Here is a 14,868-nt window from a genome sequence, read left to right as displayed (position 1 = left end):
GGTAATTTGGCTCAAGGCAGATACGAAGGGGAAGGAGGTTCCACAACTTAGCGGCATTGTACGAGAAGCGACAACCTCCACTTCGTGTTATTCTTATTTTTGGGACTACCGCCAATTGTTTATTATCTGACCTCAAAGACCTATTAGAGCGATAGGGTTGAATAATGGAACTGATAATTGGCGTGCCCTTGCCTGAAAGTGCTTTATGTGTAATACACAGAGCCTTAAACTGGATTCTCTCCAGGATGGGAAGCTAGTGGAGCGAGGTGAGTGCCGGCTTAGCTGAAAGGCGTTTGGGGATATTTGTGAGCAGACGTGCTGCGTAGTTTTGCATGATCTGTAATTTTTATGGTGGGGTGTGGGGCTCCCAAATATAGGGTGTTAGCATAATCAAGGCGTGACGAGATCAATGCATGGGCCAGCAGTCTTCTGGCAGAAAAAGGTAGCAAGGGGAGGATCTTTCTTAACATTCTTAAAATCCCATAACAACCGGGTGCAACCTTACGTGCTTGCTCCTTGAAATCAAGATTGCAGTCCAGCCATACACCCATGCTCTTGATTTGTAATTCGGGGAGGGTGGTGTACCCAGACAGCTAGGCCAGAATGAGCCTATGCTCAGGGTGGCGGGGTTGCCCAGGAGCATCAGCTCTGTCTTAGCTCCATTAAGTTTTAAACATGAGCTGTCCATCCATCTAGACACCTTTTCAAGGCATAAGGCTAATCCAGAGCCTGAATTATCCAGTTGATTCAGCGAGAGACAATAAGAAACTGATGCACACCTCCCCACGCAGTAAGAAACCGACGCATCACCTCCCCTGCGAGCAGTAAGGAACTGACACATCACCTCCCCCGGAGCAAGGAACTGACGCATCACCTTCCCTGAGTGTAAGGAACCGACGCATCACCTTCCCTGAGACCCTTTTTGTTTTTGTGTGTGATGCATCCAAGGCACTTTGTGTGAAAAGTGTTGCATCTGCAATTTGCTTTGAACTGAACTATTTCTACCATTTGAAAGTCATATTTTTATTACAGTATTGTGGATTTTGGTTGTTTGGTCTTGATTGGTTTAGATAAAGATTACTTATTTTTCTAAACTGAAGTGGTGTCCATTTGTAGTGTATTCACTGTATTACTGTATGTGTTCACAAATGCTTTACACACTGCCTCTGAGATAAGCCTGTCAGCTTATGCCAAGCTACCAAGGGGGTGAGCAGTGGTTATTTTAGAAGTGTATCCCCCTTACCCTGACTAGAAGCAAGGGTCCCTATTTGGACAAAGGTACCTACCTCTGCCAATTAGAGACCCCCATTTTTAACATTGGTGGCGGCGGTGGGATCTGGACTTGCATTTGTGTCTTACATACAGTGATTGGTGTACACTACTAGTAGAGTGCCAACCATTACGCAACCACATATTATTTTTCCCCATTTCCTTTTGGAATTTGGTTGTTGGAACTCTGGTTAGTTGTTGCACCTGGTGGGGCTTGTCAAAACGGAACATTGGTGGTCAGCGGTGAGGATCTCGACTTGCATTTGTGTCTTACATACAGTGATTGGTGTACACTACTCGTAGAGTGCAGACCATTACGCAGCCACATACTATTGTTTCCTGTTTCCCTTTGGAATTTGGTTGTTGGAACTCTGGTTAGTTGTTGCACCTGTTGGGCCTTGTCAAAATGGAACATTGGTGCTCAGCGGTGAGGATCTGGACTTGAATTTGTGTCTTACATACAGTGATTGGTGTACACTACTCGTAGAGTGCAGACCATTTAGCAGCCACATACTATTGTTCCCTGTTTCCCTTTGGAATTTGTTTGTTGGAATTCTGGTTAGTTGTTGCACCTGTTGGGCCTTGTCATAATGGAAGTCAACTTTTGGCACCTGCACATCTACAAGATTAGGGAACTAAAAGTCTTTTGCAAGGAGCGGGGGCTACCTGTGAAGAAGAGATCCACAAGCCAGGATCGTGAGGCAGCCCTGCATAGCTATGAGGTGCTATGCTGGGAAGCAACACTAGCAGATGACTCTGAGGTTGAAAGCAGCAGGATGTAACTCTTGCTCTATAGTATACCCCCTAACCTCTCCAAGACTGCTGCTAAAACCTTTAAACACAATCTTCTGAGACTCTGATCTCTGACCAATACTATAACATGGAAAAGGGCATTATTGTAAATGACCTAATATTCTTCACCAGGAAAATAACTATATGGCTAGCAGTCATAATAAAATTACTAAACATTCTTGACACAAGAAACATTCCGTATGGCACCAAATTACTAATCGCTCCCTCGCAAAGTCTAAGAGCTGATCTAAACGTAACAATCTATAAAAATGGCACTGTTCTGATCCAAGCAGCCAACAAGGATCTAAAAAAATGGATGACTTCTTTGCCACCCTAAAAGAGCAGGTGCATGACAATGCACCTTCAAGACACCCTGAGCGCACTTCAGTCACAAACTAATACATGTCAGAGCAGTTTCTACTGTAGATCAAAGTTAGCATCACAGGGTAGGGACCTCCTGCATACAATTGTCAAGTCAGTATGTACCACCTTAAGCTCCTTAACACCTTCCCTCAAAGAAAAGACCGGCCCTAATCTTCCCAATGCGAGGTCCATCCTGCACGGTGCTATGGGCAGAAGCCCCCCTAAATCTAATAGAGTATTGCCCAGCCGACCTTCTCAACATCACAACAACCCAGCGCCTGCAACCTCATCATCCATAAAACATCCTCATTCCACATCCACAGCGTCAAGCACACAGGACAGCCAGTCATTGCTTACCCCCCCAAAGGTCTTTTGTTCACCTCTATGAGTAGAAAAGGACCCTTGGTCACCTTTCTGTATTGAGAAACAAGAACGGGGAGGTCGAAATCTAGCCCCTCCTTCGTGGTCACAAAGTTTACTAGCAAACCAAGCTCAGGTCCATGGGTCTCCTTGCCTCCTTCATAGTCAACACTAACGGACCTAGAAGCACTGAAACACCAAACAGTCAGCATATCTCAGAACATTCATAACTCTATTCTCGAAATGAAGATCTTCTTACACCTCACCGAAAACTCTCTTTCAAAAATCAAGCACATTCAAAAATCAGTACACATCCTTCAAAGCAAGCTAAACTGTCAACCCATGTCGCTAGCAAATAGGCAATATCGCCATGGCAAACAACTTAACTGTTTATCGGAGGACGATATTCTAGCTCTTCTACTATCTTACTACGAGTCACCACTCGATTATTCCAGTCTTCCTGACAAGGAAGATGTAAATAAAATTTAAACGGTCACAATCAAGGCAAATAGAACGTCCACGCTTAGAAACAGAAGGGTAAACAGCAACAACTTGAAGAGAGTATCTTTAAGCACCCCAAATCACAACACAATCACGGGGAACTCAGCTACTCCTCTCGCAGGCCTACTGCTCATCTGCCAATCAGCAGTGAAGCATGCCTCCGACATTGCCAAACTCATCCTGAGCCAAGAAATAGATGTGGCAATCTTAACTGAATCATCGCTCAAGGAAGCATCATCACCCTGCATGGATTTATTGGTACCTCCAAACTACAACATCATGAGACTGGAGAGACAAATGAAAAAAGGAGGAGGTATCACTTGCATTCACCACTCTGACCTCTCCGTTACTCAACTTCACTCAGATCCTCTTGACTCCTGTGAATATCTTGCACTTTCCATAAGGAACAAATCTAACCAATTGTGCAAACTGCACATCTTTTACCATCCCCCTTTTATCAACCACCTCATGGAAATCATTGATGCAAACGTTTCCCCCACTCCAAATAACATATTCCTGGGGGATTTTAATCTTCATTGGAATGACTGTAACGATAATAAAATAGGAGATCTTTAAAGATTTCCTAGCAGATCAAACACTTACTCAAGTCTGCACCCTGCCAACTCACACGAAACGCTCTACAATGGATTGGATTATCTCTAAGGAAAAGGCTGTCAGGTTAGCTTTTTTTGCCCCTTACGATTGGTCAGACCACCACGTTATTACCTTCCTAATACCAGACGTAATTAAGAAAAGGCCAGCGCAATCAGTGATATCTAAATTATGGTTTAGGGATACAAAACGTTTAGACTATGAGAAACTGGCAGCACGGTGCAAGAAGGATCCTCCACGTCCCGCTAAGCTATCAAATGTCAGCGAACGTACAGAGCACTACAATACAACAATGTCAGATATAATCGACTCACTAGTTCCATTAAAATTGAAAAGAATCCAGGTTAAAGACAAGAATCATTAATTTAATGGGTCCCTAAGCAAGGAAAGGAGAAATCTGAGACTAACAGAATGGAAATGGAGACAACACCCTTCATCCCCCCAGCTACAGCCAAAGGACCAGAAATCCGTACAAAAAAGCATTCTGAAATCAAAAAAAGAATTCTTTAGATTGGAGCTGGAGACTGCTAAAAATAGACCTCGTAAGCTCTTTGAAATGGTAAAACAACAATTGAACAAATTGGCCAAATCCTCTAAAAAAGCAACAAAATCCCTAATAAACTGTGATGCGTTCTCATCCTTCTTAGCCAAAATCAATTCATTAGGAAATGAGCTGAAACAAGTCGCTATCGACCTGTCTGATCCGTAGGTGATTCAATTCAATGAACCAACACACTCCCATCAGGCAGTACCCAAAAATTAAGCTCTCATTAGAGCTTCAATCTATATGATGACCACAAAAACTCCCAAATCCTGTCGTCCATAAAACCGAATAACCCCTTCAATGACCCGCTCCCCTCAAATTGCTTGTCTTCATCCAACCAATTTGTCATACCCATCTGTACCACAACAATTAATGCTTCCTTAATGCAAGGTTCTATGCTTGACTCTCTAAAATTGGGTCAAGTCATCCCCATTTAAAAAAAAACCTACACTGAACCATGCTGAGCCGGGTAATTTCAGACCAGTATTTAATATGCCACTACTAGCGAAAGTGCTAGAAAAATGTGTGCAACAACAACTAAGGCAATACATCGCAAAATTGAATCTGCTAGATGAATGCCAATCGGGCTTCAGGCCAGATCACAGGATTGAAACTACAATTATCCATATGTGGATGACGCTCTACTAGCACTAGACCAAGACAAAACATGTCTCTTAATTCTTCTGGACTTTTCGTCAGCGTTCGAAACAGTTAACCATGAGAAATTACTAGATCAACTCGAAAACAGGATGGGATTAAGGGGAACTGTTCTCGAATGGTTTAAATCTCTTTTGCAGAACTACTCTTAAAGATTCTTAGTTAATCTAAATCTATCTTTTCTTTCCCCGATTACGATCGGAGTACTAAAAGGCTCAACTCTCTCCCCAACTCTTTTTAACCTCTATCTGGAACCACTATTGAAATACTGCCTATTGCCAACATCTCTTCCCATATGTATGCAGAGGGTTCAGTGACTAAATATCGAGGGACATAATATAGAATGCCCAAAATATCGACTCCAAAATATAGAAGTACAGAATATAGAATCCTTATCTACAAACAGGTAAATACTAAAATATCGATTCCACAATATAGAATGTTAAAATATAGTTAGCTAAAATATCGAATTTTTTTAATGTATTAAAAATAATATAAAAGTAATTCAATATTAAAAACAATTAAATAAAACATACTTAATATAATATAACAAAGCTTAAAATGTAAAAATAATAAATGTAATTTAAAAAAAAGTAGAGATTTTGTTGGATAGTGAGAGCGTAAAAATTAATATTCCCACTCCAGTGAGTGCAACACTAGGGAAAACGTTGGATAGCGTAGGGGTAAAAATTACTATTCCCACTCCAAAGAGTGCAACAGTAGGGAAAGCGTTGGATAGCGGGACGGGAAAAATTACTATTCCCACTCCAGAGAGTGCAACAGTAGGGAAAGCGTTGGATAGCGGGAAGGGAAAAATTACTATTCCCACTCCAGTGAGTGCAATAGTAGGGAAAACGTTGGATAGCGTAAGGGTAAAAATTACTATTCCCACTCCAAAGAGTGCAACAGTAGGGAAAGCGTTGGATAGCGGGAGGGTAAAATTTACTATTCCCACTCCAGTGAGTGCAACAGTAGGGAAAACGTTGGATAGCGTAGGGGTAAAAATTACTATTCCCACTCCAGAGAGTGCAACAGTAGGGAAAGCGTTGGATAGCGGGAAGGGAAAAATTACTATTTCCACTCCAGTGAGTGCAACAGTAGGGAAAGCGTTGGCTAGCGTAGGGGTAAAAATTACTATTCCCACTCCAGTGAGTGCAACAGTAGGGAAAACGTTGGATAGCGTAGGAGTAAAAATTACTATTCCCACTCCAGTGAGTGCAACAGTAGGGAAAACGTTGGATAGCGTAGGGGTAAAAATTAATATGAGTGCAACAGTAGGGAAAGCGTTGGATAGCGGGCGGGTAAAAATTACTATTCCCACTCCAGAGAGTGCAACAGTAGGGAAAGCGTTGGATAGCAGGAAGCGAAAAATTATTATTCCCACTCCAGTGAGTGCAACAGTAGGGAAAGCGTTGGCTAGCGTAGGGGTAAAAATTACTATTCCCACTCCAGTGAGTGCAACAGTAGGGAAAGCGTTGGATAGCGGGACGGTAAAAATTAATATTCCCACTCCAGTGAGTGCAACAGTAGGGAAAGCGTTGGATAGCGGAAGGGTAAAAAATACTATTCCCACTTCTGAGAGTGCAACAGTAGGGAAAGTAATGATTTAATATTAAAATAAGATTAAATTAATTATCAATACCAATGAAAAGTTAATTAAATATAATTACCAATTAATACAAATTAATTACCATAGAAAAAAAATAATTACCAATTAATAAAATTTAATTACCAATTAATAATTAATTATCAATACATATAAATAAAAATTTATATTTAGTTTATTACAATTAATTTACTTCCCACCCAATTCCCCTATAAACCCACAACCCACTCCCAATAATAAAAAATACAATTAACATTATTATCAATTAATCAATTAATAAAAATTAATTAGCAATGAATACAAATTAATTACCAATTATTACAAATTAATTACCAATTAATACAAATTAATTACCAATTAATAATTAATCATCAATTAATCATAAATACACATAAATAAAAATTAATATTTACTTTATTACAATTAAATTACTTCCCACCCAATTCCCCTATAAACCCACAACCCGCTCCTAATAATAACCAATACAATTAACATAATTTTCAATTAATCAATTAATATAAATTAATTACCAATGAATACAAATTTATTACCAATTAATAAAAATTAATTACCAATTAATAATTAATTATCAATCAATTAATTATCAAAACATATAAATAAAAATGTATATTTAATTTACTATAATTAAATTACTTCCCACCCTATTCTCCTATAAACCCACAACCCGCTACGGAATTAAAGTACGCAAAAATTAAATTACATAACATTCATTACTTTAAAAAAATTAAACATACATTACAAAAATAATACATAATTTTAACACATATACTACCATACATAACACACAAAAAAATATCGATATTTTGGAAATCTATATTTTTAAATTCGATATTATGGAAATCCATATTTCATACCCCAATTTCGGTATTCCGTCCTATCTATATTTTGATAATTTGATATTCTGTCCTATCTATATTTTAGAGTCGATAATCTGTCCTGTCTATATTTTGGATTCTATATTTTGGTCGTTTAGCATGCAGATGACACACAGATTTACATCAAAATTTGATCCCTAGAGGCGATCAAGACAATGAATGAGGCACAAAGGCTGACTGTGCAATGGTTATCAAGTAACCAGCTCAAACTTAATGCGCAAGCAGCCGAATTCTTACTAATATACCCTCCTAAAAGTTCCACTGACATATTCGGACGGACCAAGTCGATCACCGTGCTGAACTGCACCCCAATCATGGTGGACTCAGCCAAATCACTAGGAATCACGATGGACAAGAATCTGAACATGCAGTCTCACATCTACACACTGGCCAAAAATGCCAGGTTTCACCTGAGCTACCTTAGAAAACTAAAACCATTCCAAGAAAAGTCAGACCTTAAAATGGCAGTGCAGGCATTAGCCATCTCTAGGATCGAATACGGATGCTCAACTCTTTCAGGTCTGCTCAAGATCTCAACTGCTCCCCTAAAAGCCTGTCTCAGCGCAGCAGCAAGACTCTTAACAGGTTCAAAATAATTTGACCACATCTCACTTCCTTGGAAGCCAGAATTCAACTAAAACTGGATGTATCACACACAAAGGTGCCGATTCCGATCCTGGAGAAATTTTCCCCGTACGAATCGTATCCGGATTTTTTTCCGTACGAATCGTTCAAGTACCGTACAAACTGGCAAGTACGATTCGTATGGGAAAAAATACATATGAATCGCATTAGGAAAATTCCCCGACACGTCCTCGGGTCGGGAAAAGTGTCCGACACGTCCCTGGACGATTTTCCGTACGAATCGTAAAACTGAAGTCCGAGCGCGCAAGTACGATCCGTCCCGTGCGTCCGATTGTACAACCGTATGGAAAAAACACCGTACGGAGCGAACTTCTATAGCAACCATGGAGACATGTGCCCGCATACGCGCCGTCCCCCCCCAGCCCCCGTATGTACGTGCCGTCCCCCCACCTGTGTATGTACACCCGTGTATGCACACCCATGTATGTACGAGACGTACCCCCACCTGTGAATGTACACCTGTGAATGTACACCCGTGTATGTACGAGACGTACCCCCACCCGTGCATGTACACCCGTGAATGTACACCCGTGTATGTACACCCGTGTATGTACACCCGTGTATGTACGAGACGTACCCCCACCCGCGCTGGGGGTCCGCACCGTACATACACGGGTGGGGGTACGTCTCGTACATACACAGGTGTACATACACGGGTGTACATACACGGGTGTACATTCACGGGTGGGGGTACGTCTCGTACGTACACGGGTGTACATTCACGGATGGGGGTACGTCTCGTACATACACAGGTGTACATACATGGGTGTACATACACGGGTGTACATTCATGGGTGGGGGTACGTCTCGTACATACACGGGTGTACGGGTGTACATTCATGGGTGGGGGTATGTCTCGTACATACACGGGTGTACATACACAGGTGTACATTCACGGGTGTACATTCACGGGTGTACATTCACGGGTGGGGGTACGTCTCGTACATACACGGGTGTACATTCACGGGTGGGGGTACGTCTCGTACATACATGGGTGTACATACACGGGTGTACATTCACGGGTGGGGGTACGTCTCATACATACACAGGGGCTGGGGGGGATGGCGCGTACATACGGGGGCTGGGGGGGGCGGCGTGTACCGGGCCCCCTATACCGCTCGCATCGCGGCGTACTTACCTTTTCCGGCACTTTTTGGGTGCCCTAAAAATATTGCCGTTCGGACTGCTGTTGGTACGAATCGTACTTGCTGGTACGTAAAAACATGCCTAACTCCGTCCGGACGTCACGTCCGCGGTGTCCCGGATCACATTCGTATGTATTTTACTGTCGGTCGGTGTTTTGTCCGACTCGTGCGGAAATGGTGTTTCCGTACGAATCGTACTTGCAAGTTTGTAGGGTTTTTTTCCCGGGTATGAGTCGGACGGAGAAAACGCTCCGACCGACGGTTCGTACCCAGTTTTTCCAGGATGGGAATCGGCACCAAAGCGTTACACGTTAATTCACCTTCATATCAAGTTTAAAAAATTGTGTTATCCGGAAGAGGCAGGCACTCCTGGAGCGCTAGGTATTTGGTGCAGAAATCACCATTCTTCCAGAACAAGAAAACTTACTACAGAGCTTTCTCTGGGGCCGCACCTATAATCTGGAATTCATTGACACCAAACAATAGAAGAATCCCAACCATGTCAAGATTCAAGAAGGAAGCTAAGATTTTTCTAATTGGCAGATTTTTTCTATAACCACTTTCAGAGCAAACACCGAACATTGGCTTTGCGTTATTCAATCGCTCTTTACGGGGGCATAACCCGCTAACCTCGCAAGACTTCGTAAATGGAAATTACTTGATTCTGTAACCCCCTCTCTCGGAGAGTCTGACCACAGATCTTCCAAGGCTGTTGCCCAATTGTAAATGTAAAATATGGTACAGTGTATGGTTTTAGTTTATTGCAAAATTTGTACTTCATTGTAACCTTGGAAGGCAGAGGTTGGTGTATGCACATTTGCTTTTCTCTTGTTTTGGATTGTAATATCGCTCTCCGGTGTTAGTTATGATCGCTTGCTCCTATTCTATTGAAAGCTCTATATCTCTGTGAAGTGCTCTGATTCCCTAATGGGTCACGTTCATGCTCTATAAAACACTAAATAAATAAATAAAATATATGTAAATGCGCTTATCCTTCATTGGAAGCAGAGCCTTGTACTTTGTAAATAAGGTAACACCTTCGACCCAGTGCCTATGCTGAATTATTAATATGGTATGGGGCAAATATTCGCTTGGCAGCCCCACTAACTTTGCACCACCTATGAAGTAGCACTCAGATAGTTTCCCCCTGGATGATGCATTTTGAGAGTGGGTTAGAAATCATCAGTCCATCTTTCACTGCTGATCTGTTCTCAGTGCAGATCCATGATTGAACGTGTGCATCAGGTATATAACCTTAGTCTGCCATACACAGATTTAAAAGTATTGTAATACCGGTATTCATTAAACAAGATGACTTGCATGTGGATATCTAAAGGGTGCAACAAGAACAAATACATTAAGGTGCCGATTCCGATCCGGCAAAATAAATTTGCGTACGACTCCTATCTGTATATTTTCACGTACGAATCGTACAAGTACCGTACAAACTGCGAAGTACGAATCGTACGTGAAAAATACAAACGAATTGCGTCGGGAAAAGGGTACGAGAGGGAGCTGGAAATTTTTACGTCCGAATAGCGTCGGTAAAAGTGTACGATAGGGAGCCGGACATTTTTATGTGCAAATCGTAAAACAGAAGTCCGAGCGCGCAAGTACGACCCGTACCGCCCGTCCGAATACACAACCGCATGTAAAAGGCCCCGTACGGAGCAAACGCTGTAGCACACCTGTACATGGGTAAACTTGTGCCCGGATACGAGTCGTACAGCGTGCCCTCCCCCCGCATATGTCAGCACCGTACCCCCCTCCGCACCGTACCCCAGGACCGTACCCCAGCCCCGCACCTGTACGCACCGCACCCCAGGCCCGTCTCCCAGCCCCGCACCTGTACGCACCGTAACCCAGACCCGTACCCTAGCCCCCCACCTGTACGCGCCGCACCCCAGGTGCGTACCCCAGCCCCGTACCTGTACGCACCATACCCCAGGACTGTACCCCAGCCCCGCACCTGTATGCACCGTACCCCAGGACCGTACCCCAGCCCCGTACCTGTATGCACCATACCCCAGGACCGTAGTGCCTGTACGTGCCGCAGCCTAGGCCCGTACCCCAGACCCCCACCTGTACGTGCCGCACCCCAGGCCCGTATCCCAGCCCCGTACCTGTACGCACCGTACCCCAGGACCGTAGTGCCTGTACGCGCCGCACCACAGGCCCGTACCCCAGCCCCGGTACCTGTACGCACCGTACCCCAACACCGTACCCCAGCCCCCCACCTGTATGCACCACAACCCAGGCCCGTACCCCAGCCCCGTACCTGTACGCACCGTACCCCAACACCGTACCCCAGCCCCGCACCTGTACGCACCATACCCCAACACCGTACCCCAGCCCCCCACCTGTACGCGCCGCACCCCAGGCCAGTACCCCAGCCCCGTACCTGTACGCACCGTACACCAACACCGTACCCCAGCCCTGCACCTGTACGCACCGTACACCAACACCGTACCCCAGCCCCGTACCTGTATGCACCGTACCCCAACACCGTAGCCCAGCCCCACACCTGTATGCACAGTACCCCAACACCGTACCCCAGCCCCCCACCTGTACGCGCCGCACCCCAGGCCCGTACCTGTACGCACGGTACCCCAACACCGTACCCCAGCACCCTCACCCAGCATCGCGTATGTACGGACCTTACCTACGCGAAAAAGACTCGTACAGAACCAGAACACTGTAAAACAGCACAAGAAGGGTCAATTCGACTCGCACAACACCACAAAACACGTCTACATGACAAAATATATTTTTATGACTGACCTGACACATCCAAACAGGCAAACAGAGGCCCTAAATCACAACCACCTCTTATAACACACCCACCAAAATTTCAAACACAGCCACACCCACAAATGGACCAATAAAAAGGGCCCACACACACAACCCATGAGCCTTTGCGACAGACCCACTGCTGACAGACCCCACAGACAAACAACTGCACCTTACTTACACCTTAACTACACCTTAACTTACACACCTTCACACAACCTCCTTCACAAACACCCCCTCTTCACATTCACACACACACCGTCACATTCACACCCACACACCCACAACCATCCACACCCACACCCCACACCATGCCCACAGACAAGAATCCAAAGTTCACAAGGGCGGAGCTGGACCTCCTTGTCAACGAAGTCATCAGAGTCGAGCCACAGCTGTTCGGAACAATGGTCAGACAGACCAGCATAGCCCAAAAAACTAGCCTGTGGCAGAGGATCGTCGATAAGGTGAATGCTGTTGCGCCCATCCGAAGGACCAGGCACGAATGCCAAGCCAGGTGGTACGATCTGCGCAGGGCAGTCAAGAGGAAAATGAATGAGGAATACGCCCAGAGTAACATCATTGGAGGTGGGCTGCCCCGCAGATCCGTACATTACCATCCCTGAGAGGAGAAGGTGATGGCATGCTTCCGCCGGTGGGAGTACACGGAGTCGAAGGAGTCGCAGAGCCTGGTGAGTACACAAACAACTCACGTAACATGGGGGGAATGGCATCCACACCACAAATACACCAAATGCACGCAACTTCCCCCAAGCCCACACCGCACACAACCACACTCAAAAACCACGCTCATGCCACTGTCTCCATGCCCCATTCACAAATAAAGGCAATGCCATGTCCCAGGCCACACCAACCACAAACCCAAGACTGGATGTCCGGGATGCTGGGAGGGTGGGGCTCACACAACACATTGTGCAACTCAGAAGCAGACACCAATGCCCTCAGCCCATATGGCCTAGGTACATACACATGCACCATGCCCAATGCACAGGGACTGGCAAAGTACAGACAAGGTAGCTGACACTTGGCCCTGCTGTATGCAGCACAAGGCCCTCCTGTGACCACTGTACACTCAAACACCAACTCCACAAGCTCAGATATCTAGCACAGGAACTCACACTCACTGACATGCCAGCATGCACCATGAGGGGACAGACACATCACCTTGGAGACCTAATGACAAATCACACTACACCCAACAGCAGGCCCGGTCACATACCCCCTCTTACACAAGCACACAGCCCCGGGGCAGGCAACAGATTTACCCACACTCACAATGGACATGTGACACAACCAGACCAATCCATAGCCAAATAAGCATCCTAGCCAAAATTCAACAGATAAAACACTCAGGAGAACATATCAATCTGTCCCCCGCAATATACCCATCCCCAAGTGGACATTGAGGGGAATGCTAGGCACATCCAACTACCTGGAGGAACTGTGACAACTTGAGTATGTATGAAACATGGACGTGGCATGAAACAGCATTAACATTGTCTCCCTCTCACACACAGGGCAACGTCATGGACCTCCCCCCAACAATGGGGGGGAACAATCATAGTCACAGGCTCAGCGTGAAGATGATCCCACCGGCAGCGGCGACTCTCACCACTCCGTGGATGACCCCGACCAACCTGGCCCCTCTGGTGTCCAAGCTCCTGCAGCACCTGCGTCCGGTACATCTGTGCCAACCCCCACCCCCATTCCTGCCACATCCCAGGAGACACCCAGGAGCCCTGCTCTCACTGAACAACACTGCCAGTCTGACCAGGAGGGACAAGGTTCTCCGGGCACCCAGAAGGAGGCAGACAACCCCGCAAATGCCATCCCTCAGGGGTCCCGTAGACCCGATGTGCCCACAACGGCAGGCCAGGCTCGTGTGGGCAGGGGTGGTGGGAGTGGAGGCAGGCGGAGGCGAGAACCTGACCAGGCAGCTGAGGGAACCGGTATGTCACACATACGCCACATCCTGGACACATACCGGCGTGACACCAGGGGCATCATCCAGGTAGTGTCAAGCCTCACAGAGATGAAGGGGACCCTCGACGAGATGAAGAACCTGCAGGCCGAGCAACATGCCAGTCAACAGCAACACCAAGGACGGATGGAGGCAAGACTGGCTGAGCTCCTGGCGGTGCAAACGGACATGAGCCGTTCACTCCGTCGGATCGCCGACAACATGGGCAACCCTCCCTGTGCCACCAGGCGAAGACCACCACCAGCCACAGGGAGGGAGGAGGAGGAGGATTAGTCCGACGGAGCATCACAGACATTGTCAAGGCCTGCATCTGAGGGTCCCCCCAGGAAGGTGGGTCATCCACGGAAAAGACCGTGAGAGGCAGCGGACCATCCACATCTCCCAGGTCACCTGGCCTGGCACCTGGCCCTCTGGCGCAACAGCAGCGCCTCATCCAATTACATTCTCTGCCACATGGAGTTGCTGGTCACGGTCTGACAATGATGACCAACACTGTGTTCTGGACTCTGATGACTTCCAAAGCAAAGGATACCATCTCCCCCTGTGAACTTTGGATTTTATGCACCTGGTAGAGCACCTTAGTGCATCTACCAAAAGACGTACCCCACCATGAATAAAAAGTTTATTTTGTCATGAGATGTTGCTATCATTTTGCATTAGTCCACAACATATGTGTGTGCAAATGTCAA

This window comes from Triturus cristatus, chromosome 3_1 (genome assembly GCF_964204655.1).
Source record: "Triturus cristatus chromosome 3_1, aTriCri1.1, whole genome shotgun sequence".
Lineage (NCBI taxonomy): Eukaryota > Metazoa > Chordata > Amphibia > Caudata > Salamandridae > Triturus > Triturus cristatus.
Note: the sequence above shows the minus strand (reverse complement) of the source record.